This window comes from Mesocricetus auratus, unplaced genomic scaffold (genome assembly GCF_017639785.1).
Source record: "Mesocricetus auratus isolate SY011 unplaced genomic scaffold, BCM_Maur_2.0 Super-Scaffold_100004, whole genome shotgun sequence".
NCBI classification, from domain to species: domain Eukaryota; kingdom Metazoa; phylum Chordata; class Mammalia; order Rodentia; family Cricetidae; genus Mesocricetus; species Mesocricetus auratus.
Genome location: NW_024429189.1, coordinates 49,818,086 through 49,831,644, shown reverse-complemented (window position 1 = coordinate 49,831,644; position 13,559 = coordinate 49,818,086).

The following is a 13,559-nucleotide window of genomic DNA, read 5'->3' as shown; positions in this document are numbered from 1 at the left end:
TTGTTTTCCTCAGTAGGGTATAATTTAACAGCTTGTTTGGTCCCTTTTCCTACCCCACTCATACATCAATGCCTTCTTGTTCCGGTCAGCAGATCTTCTGCCAAGTGGTGTTCTTCCCACTCTTCATTAGAGTATTGGCTCTTCTGCCAGGAGCAATGGTTTAGAATCATGCATCGTGGTCCAGAAGACTAAATTCTGTTCCTTGACACCATCTACTGAGCCAGCTGTTCACTTTGCAGTTCCTTCTGAATCTTCCGAAGTCATGACCTTCGCTTAGGAGAAACTGAACCAACACCTGTGTCTCACAGACCTTCAGTTTCTTGCAAAGGTTTCTGTTCTCCACACATTGTTCAAGGTTAGTTTTTTGTTACTACTTTCAACAATCCTGAACTAAGAAAATAGCTAACTAAATGTAATATCTTTTTGAAAACTTTATAAGTGTTAAGTAAATTCCTCTGAATTAGCTAATGTCTGCCATACGTTCTTCAGTTTCATTGGTGAGTTTTGATATGTTAATTTCTTTTTGTCTACTGTTAAAGACAACAGTTTTTAAATCTACCATTAAAAATAGATGAGACTCAATATTTGAATTGAAGAATTTCTCTGAAAGAGATTTTTATTTTCTGAATTAAAAGAAAACTAATCTCAAAGGCTTTTTAGATCCAAAATTAAACATATATATGTAAACTGTGTGTGTGTGTGTACCACTGAGTGCATATGAAGAACAGAGGACATCATACCGAAGCTGGTTTTCTCCATCACCACGTGCACACCGGGGATCAACTAGGTTTTAGGCTTGGTGGCAGACAACTTCACTGCTCTACCATCTCAGAGATCTCCAAAATCAAATCATAAATCTGCTGCTTATTGTGAACTATTACTTTATTACTTTAACTATTAAAGGTGTGTTGCAATTTTATGTTGCATTTATTTAACAAGGCAAAGATGTGTTACATTTGTTTATAACGCATGTGTTTAATTGTGTGAAGATGTGTTGCTGTTTTACCTTACCAGCTTAAGGCACCTGATTGACCTAATAGAAATCCGAATGGCCAATAGCTGGGCAGTAGCACGGTGGGCAGGGCTGGCAGAGAGAGAATAAGTAGGAGGAGAAATCTAGGCTCAAGAAAAGAGACTGCAAGGAGAGACAGAGTGAGATTCCCAAGGCCAGCCATCCAGGCAGTCACCAGACAGACACGAAGTAGGACATACAGGTGGAAAGAAAGGTAATAAGCCCTGAGGCAAAACATAGATGAAGAGAAACTTGTTAATTTAAGTTATAAGAGCTAGCAAGAAATGAGCCTAAGCTAAAGCTGAGCATTTATAACTAATAATAAGACTCCATGTCATGATTTGGGAGCTGATTGGCAGCCCAAAGATATCCTGCTATGGCTATCTCATGCACTATATTGGTCACTAATTTTATTCCTTTATTTAATCTATAAGATGAAGATCCTAGAAAATAAAGAGACCTCAAGTTTAACTCAATTATTATTTAGTTAAAAGTTGGTATTGTCAAATTAACCTCTTAAAAAATACCATGGGTTTTTGCTACAGCTGAAGGAAATGGAATCTCAGAAAACATATAATGATGAATTCAAAAAATGAAATTTTAAATGAACTACAACATTTTTTATTTTAATTCTTACTTATGTTTCTACTGGGACATGGAATATGCCAACTGACAAATGGGGTTTTGAATTTAATTGTGCTAAGAGACATTTGGAAATGCTTACTGCTTACAAACAAATACTCTCGCTCCCACCCACCCCTTACTGTATAACTAGTAGAGTCTAAAGCCTATTTTTCCTTTTCTAGATTTTTAAATTTAAATTAGAAACAATCTTATTTTACATATCAATCCCAGTTCCCTCTTCCTCCTATCCTCCCATCCCATCTCCCTTCTGCTCTGCAGAGAGGGTAAGTTCTTTCATGGGAAGGATCATCAAAGTCTGTCACATCATTTGGGAGAGGGCCTAGACCCTCCTCTGTTTGTCTAGGTTGAGAGAGTTACCACTTATGGGGAATGGACTCCCAAAGGTCTTTCATACACTAGTGATAAATACTATTCTACTACCAGAGGCCCCATAGACTTCCCAGGCCTCCTAACTGACACCCATGTTCACGGGGCCTGGTTCAGACCTATGCTAGTTTCCCAGCTATCAGTCTTGGGTCCATGAGCTCCCACTTGTTCAGGTCAGCTGTTTCTATGCGTTTTCTCAGCCTGGTCTTGACCCTTTTGCTCATCATTCCTCCCTTTCTACAACTTGATTCCAGGAGTCTGGTTCAGTGCTTAGCTGTGGGTCTCTGCTTCTGCTTCCATCAGCTACTGGATGAAGGCTCTAGGATGGCATATAAGGTTGTCATCAATCTCATTATCAGGAAAGGACATTTAAGGTAGCCTCTCCACTATTGCTTAGATTCTTAGTCAAGGTTGACCCTAACTAAGAGTCTAAAGTCCTCAAAAGGAAGAAAAACTGTCTTAGATAATTATGCTGTCCCAAAGGATTTATCATGTTCTCTTTCACATTGTGGATGCTCTATATGGTTAAATACAGCATCAAGATCTCACTATCCTTTGAGATTTAAATAAATTCTAACTCCCTGGATTTCCTAATAAAATGCAGGAACCTGATTGAGTTTCCATTTCAACCAAATGGCAAATTACTTAGTACTAATATGTTTATTTCACATGGGATACATTCCTAATTTTTAAAAAAAATGCTTGTTCTTTATCTAAAATTCAAATATCCCTTGATATCTTGTATTTTTATTTGCCAAAAGCAAGTTGTCCAAAGGTAAATTTTAATGTGATCAGTTCATCTGACCATGTGGAAACAGATGTAATCCAGTTAGTTTGTAATTCGTCATTCTTTCCTGCAATCCCAGGCTCATGGAACCTGTAAATCCAGGTAAGACACCCATACTGAAATTCTGTGTCCTTTTTCCTTGGGCATTCAAATGTTAACTGAGTCTGGTCTTCCCAGAAAGGGCTGTGTCTATCTTTCTTTCTTCTGCCACTCTCAGCACCCTGGACCGGGGACATTCAGACAGAGCTATGCCAATATTCTGGAAAACCTGTTTCCACATGGGACATCAAGGGGCAGGGTAGAATCTTTAGCATTTGCTAACTACATGATGATCCAAATCACATTGAGAGAGCAGAAACTTTTATAAAGATGTCAGCAGCACTCATATTCAGTTGTAGTTGCAAATTAAAATCACCTATGGAATTTTGGAAAATTACCATAACCCAGGCTACTTTCATCAAAGTAGCTGGGAGCCAGACACAAGTAATGTTTTTTACCTCTAAAATCCAGGTGTACCTTGGCACAGTAAAGAACTGCTGGTCCAGAGAGATAACAATCTCAATTACCCTTTAACATCTTTCTTAGAACATCAATCACAAACATATTTTTCTTACTTATAAATGTTATACATGGATATTATTTCATTTCATCTTCACCCTCCCATCTCCAAGTCACTAAACACAGTGCTTTTAGTAATTTTAGTCTGTGGATTTGGTGTTACTGTAGCTTGGGGCAAAGGAAGAATTTCACATTTGAGGACAAAAACATTCAATTTTGCTATGGGATACCCTTGCTCTCTAAGGAGAGGTCCACCCCACCATCTGTCTAAATTACTCCCTAACTATAAACATCCTGACCTATCAGTTCAATTCACATCTGCTGTGTTTATCTAAATTGTTCTATTTTTAATAAAAAGTTGGGAGTCAGAAATTGAGACAAAAACCTGATAAATCTATAGAGCAGCAGAGGGAACTATCCGCTGAGCCTACTCTTCCATTTCCCACATTGAAACGTTCAAGAATCTCTAAACCCCTCCATACCGCTTCCTGTGCATCTGTCTGGTCCACTGGGTCCTTCAGCAGCTTTATGGATAATTCTGAACGTTGACTTCATCCTCTGATTCAAGGTTTAACTTTATCGTCAGTCTCAGAGTGTCATTGTGACCAAATCTCTTGCAACACACATCTTTATGTGAGGCAAATTTGCCCTCTTCCACACTGGAAACATTATATAGGGAAGAAGCTGTGAAGAACTTTTTGTTTCCTCCACCAGTCTCCACGCAAATACAAATAGCACACAAAGCACAAAGGATGACATCAACATTCTTATCTCTAGTGCTATATACACACCAAACCTGAAGGAGGCAAAGATGCTAAAATCAACTTGAACTTTAAGTGACATTTTTTTCCAAAAACAAGCACATAAATAACTGCTGCATGGATAGATAATTACAGAATATGGTAATGAGATAGATAATCCTCAACTGAATTCTCAAAGTAAATTTCAAGACAAACCTTAAATAAAAATTTCCAAACACTTTCTTCTAAAGAGCCAAAGGATATCCAAACTCTGATTTCCCAAGCAAAAGATTTCTATAAAACCAAAGTTTAGCAGGATTCCCCAAGGTCAGCCTAATGCTTGCTTGTAGATCTCTGCATCTGTTTCCATCAGTTGCTGGATGAAGTCTCTCTGATAACAATTGGAATAGGTACTAATTTATGAATATATCAGAATAATAGGCATCATTACATTGACATTTTCCCCTCTAGTTGTGTGGGTCCTGGTACTCCAGGCAGTGTCAGAGGTGGGCTTACTCTCCTGGAATGGCTCTCAGGCTGGGCCAGTCATTGGTTTCCCACTCCCAAAATCTCTGTGCCTCTCAGCACATTCCATAGGCAAGACAGACTGTAGGTCAAAGGTTATGTGACTGAGTTGGTGACCCAAATCACTTCACTGGGAGTCTTACCTGGTCACAGTAGATTGCCAGTTCAGGATATGCATCTTCTATTACTAGGAGTCATCCTTAGAGATTCCTGGGAGTTTCCCTTATACCAGGTTTCTACCTGACCCCAAAATGCATCCATTTTCCAGTCACCTCTTTCAATATTGTCCTCTCCATCCCCCACCTGATTCCTTGTGTTTTCATCCCCACCCACTCCAGTCCACTCACAAAAATCTCTTCTATTCTGAGAGAGCTTAGATTCCCCCCTTTGAGCCCTTCTTGTTACTCAGACTTTATGAGTCTGTGAATGGTTATCCTTTACAGCTAATATCAACTTAATACTGAATACATGCCATGTTTATCTTTCTGTGTCTGGGTTACCTCACTTAGGATGATTTTTTCTAGTTCCAACCATTTTCCTACAAATTTCAAGATGTGATTGTTTTTAATGGTTGAGTAACACTCCGTTGTGTAAATATACCACATTTTCTTTATCCATTCTTCAGTTGAAGGACATATAGACTGTTTCCAGGTTCTGGTTATTACACAGAAAGCTGCCACAAACATAGCTGATCAAGTATCTTTGCAGTATGATTGAGCATCCTTTAGATATATTCTCAAGAGTGGTATAGCTGGGTCTTGAGGTAAATGGATGCCCAATTGTCTGACAAACTGCCATATTGACTTCCAACATGTCTGTAAGTTTTAATTCCCACTAGCAATAAAGGAATGTTCCCCTTAATCCACATACTCTCCAGCAAGAACTGTCACTTGTGTTTTTTTATCTTAGCCATTCAGACAGTCTTGCTGAAGAGAGGGAAGAAGGATTATAGGAGCCAGAGGAGTCATGAACTCCGTAAGAAAACCCACAGAATCAACTAACCTGGGTTCATATGAGTTCGCAGGGAATGAACTGAAAACCAGGAGTCTATATGGGACTCACCTAGCCCCTCTGCATATATGTTACAGCTGTGTAGCTTTGTCTTCTTGTGGGACTCCTAACAGTAGGAGCAGGGGCTGCTCTAACACTTTTGGGATCCTATTCCTCATACTGGGTTGTCTTGCCCAGCCTCAGTCTTAATGGAACTTGAGGCACCATGTTTTGTTTGTACCTATGGGAGGTCAGACCTTTGCTAAATAGAAACAAAGGAGGGATGACTTTGTGGGGGGCAGAGAGGAAAAATGGGGGAGTGACTGGGAGGAGACTCCAGAGGGAGGGGAAACTGTGGTCGAAATGTAAAGTAAGTAAATAAGTTTAAAATTTTAAAAGGTTTAAAAAATGATCATTGAGAGAAGTAAAATAATAACAGAAGGAATGACTCCTTGACTATTTCTACGAATTTCTTATCTTTAGGCCATTCAACTTGAACTTACTATGTTTACCATATTTGCTACTCTCCTAAACTATCTTTTGTGGTTTTAATATTTTTGCACAATTGTTATACTCTCTCCAGAATCGTAAATTGATCATCTTTTAAGTTTGTCCTATTTTCCAGTCATTCTCAAATTACTTCCAAATTATTCACTGCTAAACGCACCATTTTTAACTTAATACATGTTCTATTTACACAAGTTTTGGACAGTAAGTCTGTTATAGGTTTTCATGTTAAATTTGGAAGGAGAACATTGCTAAAGAATGGAATTGCAGTATCCTGATAATGTGTGTGTGTGTGTGTGTGTGTGTGTGTGATTAGATTTAGATTAATGTGAGCATAATTTCACTCAAATATCACTCCCTATTGCAAAGGAATTAAGCAAAATTTAATGACATACAATGAAACATATGAGTTTCACACATAGGTATTAACTCTTATTGTTCCTCCAAAGAAATAGTTCAAACACTAGATACAATAGTTCAAACACTAGGTAGTTTGGGATATTAGGACAAACTTCCATTTTTAATCTTTATCCAACCATTCTTAAACTTTAGACAACTAGACAACTTAATTTCTCTGTGTCTCGGTCTCCTCTTTTATAAAGTGGAGATAATAAAGCTGGCTCCTTCATAGGGTTAAGAGGATTTGCTGAAATTGTGATGCTAAAACCAGAACTATTTAACAAAGTTAGCTACATAATGTGGAGGGAAAGAAATATAAGTACACTTGGACCAGGTTTATCCCCCTTCACTTTTTGTCCAAGCTACATCTTTTCTAAGTGAACAGTCATCCTTTCTGTATGGCTTCATTGAGAAAATTGACCCTGTTGTGGTCCTCCATAGTGGTCAAAGAAAAAGTAAGCTGTCAAGGGCTTCTTAAGCAGCAAAAACTCTTTTACTGAGAAGTCCCAAAGCAGTTCCTTTCCTTCAGGATCTGTTCTCTTACATGGAAAAAGAATTAAGGCAAATATTCTCTAAACAATTTCTCTATATAACAAAAGCTGTGATAATTTGGGCACTGCCATTCAGACAGAAGTTCTAAGCATTGTGCATATTTTATGACTCAATTCTCCCAAAGTTCCTACGAGTTGAATAATATTATCCATTTTAAAAATGAAGAAAATTGAAATTTGATAAATTTGCCCAAGGACTCAGAGCTAGCAAGTGGGTAATGTTGCAATAAAACACATCTGTCTGGCTCCAAAATCTCTCTGAAACAATAATTTTAGCATTATTCCAAATTAAGCATGGCTTCCAATTTATTTCAGAGAAATAAGTACAAAAATGAGTATAGACTTGTCACATCTCAGATAATCTGAGTGTGAAGAAGAAAAAAGTATTTTTGATGGACTCAACAATTGCATATTAACCATATTTACTAAGGAGACCCAGCATCAAATTTCTTCTCAAATAGTAGAAGTTGTTCATAGGGAACAGAATTATAAAATCTAATTGTTTTTAAATGAAATCTGCTGAGTCTTAAAGTGTCCAGTGGTAAAATGTTTTCAAACCCTGAACAGAGTTCAAATCCTACATTTTTCAGAGGAGACTAACAAGGCCAAGAAATGTTAACTCAACTGTTTTGCATCATAAGAATGAACCTGGGACTAAAATTCAGATCTCATTATTAAATTCAATGATATGAGGTTCTTAAATTTAAAAATAAATTAAGGAAAGAAAGTAATTTCCTAAATGGGGAATTCGAATGCTGCTCAATTAAGGGTTGTTTCCCAACTCCTTTTCATACCTCAAAATGTTTCTGAGATTATATTTTAACATCTAGCCTACCATGTATGACCATGTACATATGTGCAGCATGTTAAGAGAAGCTTTTTCTTGCTAGCTGCTTTGGTTTATCCCCGCCAGCCGCCTGGGCTCTGCCGCATTGTAGTCCCCAAATAGCCACACAAGAGGCTGTATTAATTATGAAGCTGTTGGCCTTGCTTATTTCTTACTGGCTAGCTCTGACTAAGTAATTACCCCGTAATTGTTAATCTAAGTATGTTTCTTACCGGAGAATAGTTCCGGGCTTCCTACCCCATGGCGGTTACATCTCGAACTCCTGTTTTTCTCCTTCCCAGAATCCTCCTGGACTCCTAGCCCCACCTATCTAGATTCATATTGGCCATCAGTAATTTATTGACATATACACAGGACTTCCCCAACATCTCCTCTTTTCTGTTTAAACAAAAAGAAAGGTCTTAACTTTAACATAGTCAAATTGTATATGACAGAACAGTTATCAAGTAAGAACACAGTTACAACATTTTGTCTATTAACAATTAGCAAGATCTAAAGAAAATATCATCCATCCCATCCTTGTGAGTCCAAAGTCCTATATGTAGCTTATCTTTTATCATAACTAAGGAAAACTATAATTATAGCTATCTGTCTTCAACTCCATCAAAGACCACAGAAGGATAATATATAAACACTAGGATTGACAAAGATATCTTACTGCCTGGACAGTCACCCGAAGTTCCTCTGTAACGTTGGGGCATCCATCTTCAGCCCATAGGAGGCCTCAATGTGTCTGGAACACTTCTCAGCAAAGCAGGAAATTTCAAACTGTCCATCTGCATCAGCAGTCTGTCAGTCATTTTTCTGTGTCCTGCAGAAAGTCTTGTAGACTCTTCCATGAAGCAGGAACCCTGTAAGACTGAGTTCAGCAGTCACTTTCCTGGGGGTCCTGCATGTCCAGTTTATACAGCAACAGTCAAAGAGTCTAGGCAAGAGCAGTTTCTTGCCCAAATGGCTAATCTTGCCATGTTGAAAGCAAACTCCATAACAAGTTTCTTCGATGCCCAGCTTCCTCTCAGACATAATTGGTGCTGCCAGGAGCAGACATTTCTCATTGTCAAGAAAAACCCTAAACCATTTTAAATGCCATTTTCTGAAGGTCTTTGAAAGGTTTGAAGACTGTTTATCTATCTCAAATATATTTCTGTATATCTAGAAAACTTAACTTACCTAACTATAAATTCTATTATAAGTAACTGTCTATAGTCTGTATTCAATTATGCATTACGTTTTAAAAGATCAGTATAAGCACAATACTTAATCAAGAGGAGAAATATACATATCACAAAATTGACCTTGAATTTGTATCAATAAATGAAAAACCATACCCATACTATAATTCCCCTTTTTTCTATTAACAAGAGATCGGCTGTGATCATTAGCCAATTATAAACAATCCCATTTAAATGAAAACAAAGATTTATAAACAAGATGGGAATTGGGACGTTGCTCATTCCAAACTGCTTCCTGCTGGAAGGGGGCACTGGTCATACCATGGGGATCATGACAAAACTCAGAAACCTGTATAAGTCCATATTTTCGGGGTCTGTAAAGCTGCATCATCTTAGCTGTCTCAATTGTTGGAACACCTGGTCCACTGCTTCCGGGGGTCTTGATTCATCAAACCACAGAAGCCTGGAAGGAATCCTGAGCTTTTCATTTTCTGTAGAAACATAAGTAAAATCTCCTTTCCCAAGTAACATAATCTTATACTTAAATTTTGAAGTCAAGGCATTTTCAAAAGATAGAAGTTGGATTAATTTAGCAGCATTTATAAGCAAGTGTACTTTAGCAGTTCCTTCCTGAGTAATCAAAAAACTGAAAAACACAATAGCGTACAGTATCCAGACTCTCTGTGTATTTTCCATCTTTACGTGGCTTATTTATTTATCTATTTTTACTTTATTTCTTTCACTTTTATTTATTTTTCTCTGAGACAGGGTTTCTCTTTGGAAACCTGCCTGCCTCTGCCTCTGGAGCAATTCCTACCGGCGTGCGCCACCACAGCCAGCTTCTTTATTTTCTCTCTCAATCTTACGTATATTTTTAAACACACTGTAAACCTTATAGGTTTTGTTCACCAAGTCTGACTTTACTGTAAATCTTTACGTTTTTCTGGCCACGTGTCTAATCTGTTAAAACCGCGGCTGTTTTAAACTGCCGTTTTCAAGATGGCGGGCATAAGCGTGACTTCAGCTTACTGCCTCAGTCCATGCTGACATCCAGCAAAAGCTGCCACTTCCAGCTGTACGTACACACCTTTTAATCGTTAGCAGAGTCTCTTAAAACAACCTTGGTGGATTTTTTTGTTTTGTTTTGTTTTTTGTTTTTATGCCAAGTCAGGAAGACTCCAGTAAGCGAGCCGCGTGAATCTCGGCTTGTGGCTAGCAAAATAGAGCACACCTGAGAAAAATGATACCAAAGTCTGTGCTTCTCTCCGTTCTTCTGTTTCTAAAATTCCTTTAAATCTTATTATTTTGCATGGAAATTCATGATCCCACTCCTGACACCATTCTGTTAAGAGAAGCTTTTTCTTGCTAGCTGCTTTGGTTTATCCCCCCCCCCCCGCCAGCCGCCTGGGCTCTGCCGCATTGTAGTCCCCAAATAACCACACAAGAGGCTGTATTAATTATGAAGCTGTTGGCCTTGCTTGTTTCTTACTGGCTAGCTCTGACTAAGTAATTACCCCATAATTGTTAATCTAAGTATGTTTCTTACCGGAGAATAGTTCCGGGCTTCCTACCCCATGGCGGTTACATCTCGAACTCCTGTGTTTCTCCTTCCCAGAATCCTCCTGGACTCCTAGCCCCACCTATCTAGATTCTTATTGGCCAGCAGTAATTTATTGACATATACACAGGACTTCCCCAACAGCAGCAGAACTCAGTAACCAATCCATAATTCCACTATCATCTTCTTTTAAAACATTGTAATAGCTTCTTGCCTTGCCCCTCTGCCATCCAGGAGAGGAGTGAATGCCAGTGGCTCCTCCAGCCAACCTCTCCCTCTCTAATTCCCCTGAACTGAACAGGCCTCCAGACTCTGCCAGCCACCTAATCCTGCAGAGGAACCTGGAGGTAACCCAAAACATGCAGTGTCAGTCACCTTTCCTGCTTCATCCCTCCACCCTCCAGTAGAGTGGTGAGTGCCAGGGGCTCCTCCAGCCAACCTCTCCTGAGTTCCTTGACCTTGCAGAGGCCACCAGACCCTTCCAGCCACCTAATCCTGCAGAAGGACCTGGAGGCAGCCCAAAGCATCCAGCATCAGCTTCCATTACTGCTATGCCCCTCCACCCTCTGGTAGAGTGTAGAGCCAGTGTATCCAGAGAGAGGAGAGGATAGAGCCTTGAACCTATACCCACTGGAAGAAGAGATGGGAAAATGACAGTATAAGAACACATCCAACAACAGAAAATCTTATTCTAGGGACTCTATACCACCAAGACCTGAATATCCCAAGGCAGATGAAACAGAAGAGAATGACCTTAAAAACAACTTCATGAAAATGATAGAGGCCCTCAAAGAGGATATGAGAAAATCCCTTAAAGAAATGAAAAATACAAGCCCAAAAAAAATCAAGAAATCAATAAATCTCTTAAAGAAAGCCAAGAAAAAAACAATCAAACAGATGGAGGAAACAATTCAAGCAGCTCAAGATCTGAAAATTGAAATAGAGACAATAAAGAAAACACGAAATGAGGGAATTCTGGAAATAGAAAACCTGGGTATCATGACTATAGATGCAAGCATAACCAACAGAAAACAGGAGATGGAAGAGAGAATCTCAGGTGCTTAAGATAAACTAGAGGAAATAGATTCATCAACCAAAGAAAATCTTAAATCGAACAAACCCTTAACACAAAATATCCAGGAAATATGGGACACCCTGAAAAGACCAAACTTAATAATAATAGGTATAGAAGAAGGTGAAGAAGTCCAACTCAAAGGTGCAGAAAACATACTCAACAAAATCATAGAAGAAACTTTCCCAATCTGAAAAAGGACATGCCTGTGAAAGTGCAAGAAGCTTAACAAACACCATCAAAACACCAAACATACAGAATAAAGAAAGAATATTAAGGTCATTGAAGGAAAAAGGCTCAGTAACATATAAAGGCAGACCTATCAAAATTACACCCGACTTCTCCAGAGAAACCCTGAAAGCCAGAAGGTCCTAGATACATTTTCTATAAACACTGAGAGTCCATGGATGCCAGTCCAGACTACTATACCCAGTAAAACTCTCAATCACTATAGATAAATAACAGAAGATATTCCATGACAAAATGAGGTTTACACAATACATATCCACAAATCCAACCCTACAGAAATTTCTGGAAGGAAAACTCCAATGCAAGGTAGACAACTACACTCAAGAAAACATAATCAATAGATAATCTCACTTTACCAAAAGCCAGATATAGGGGGAAAACTCACACACAATACCACCACCAAAAACAAATCCAACACAAACAAGAATCAGCAAGCAATGGTCATTAATATCCCTCAATATCAATGGTCTTAACTCACCTATAAAAAGACACAGGCTAACAGAATGGATATGAAGACAGAATCCATCCTTCTGCTGCATACAAGAAATCCACCTTACCTTCAAAGACAGATGTTACCCCAGAGTCAAGCCTTGGGAAAAGATTTTCCAATTAAAAGGCCAAAAGAAGCAAGACAGTGAGTGTAGTTATCCCAACTAATATTAATCAAAAGAGATGAAGAAAGTCATTTCATATTCATCACAGAAAAAAAAATCCATCAAGATGAAGTCTCAATTCTAAACATCTATGCAACAGATACAAAGGCACCCACATACATAAAGGAAATATTACTAAAACACAAATCACACATTAAACACCACACACTTATGTGGGAGACTTCAACACCCCACTCTCACCACTAGACAAGACCACCAAACAAACTTAACAAAGAAACAAAGGAATTAACAGAAGTTATGATACGAGATTAACAGAAATTTATAGAACATTCCATTCAAACACAAAAGAATATACCTTCTTCTCAATGCCACTTGGAAACTTCTCTAAAATTGACAACATATTTGACAACATAGCAAACCTCAACAGGTACAAAAAAGTTGGAATAACCACCTGTATCCTATCAGATCACCATGTTTTAAGGTTAGAATTCAACAACAACACAAATTGCAGAAAACCTATAAAAACATGGAAATTGAACAATGTGAAATCGCAGCATTCCTGTATCAAGTGAGAAATAAGGATAGAAATTAAATACTTCTTAGAATTCAATTAAAATGAAGACACAACCCACCCATACTTGTGGGACACTTTGAAAGCAGTGCTAAGAGGAAAGTTCATAGCACTAGGTGACCACATAAAGAAACTGGAGAATTCTCACAATGGAGAATTAAGAGCACACCTTAAAGCCCTAGGACAAAATGAAGCAAACTCACCCAGGATGAGTAGACACCAAGAAATAATCAAATTGGGGGCTGAAATAAATAAAGTAGAAACGAAGAAAACAATACAAAGAATCAAAGAAACAAAGAGTTGGTTCTTTGAGAAAATAAATAAAACAGCCAAACCTTTATCCAAACTAACCAAATGGCAGAGAGTGAGAATGCAAATTAACAAAATCAGAAATGA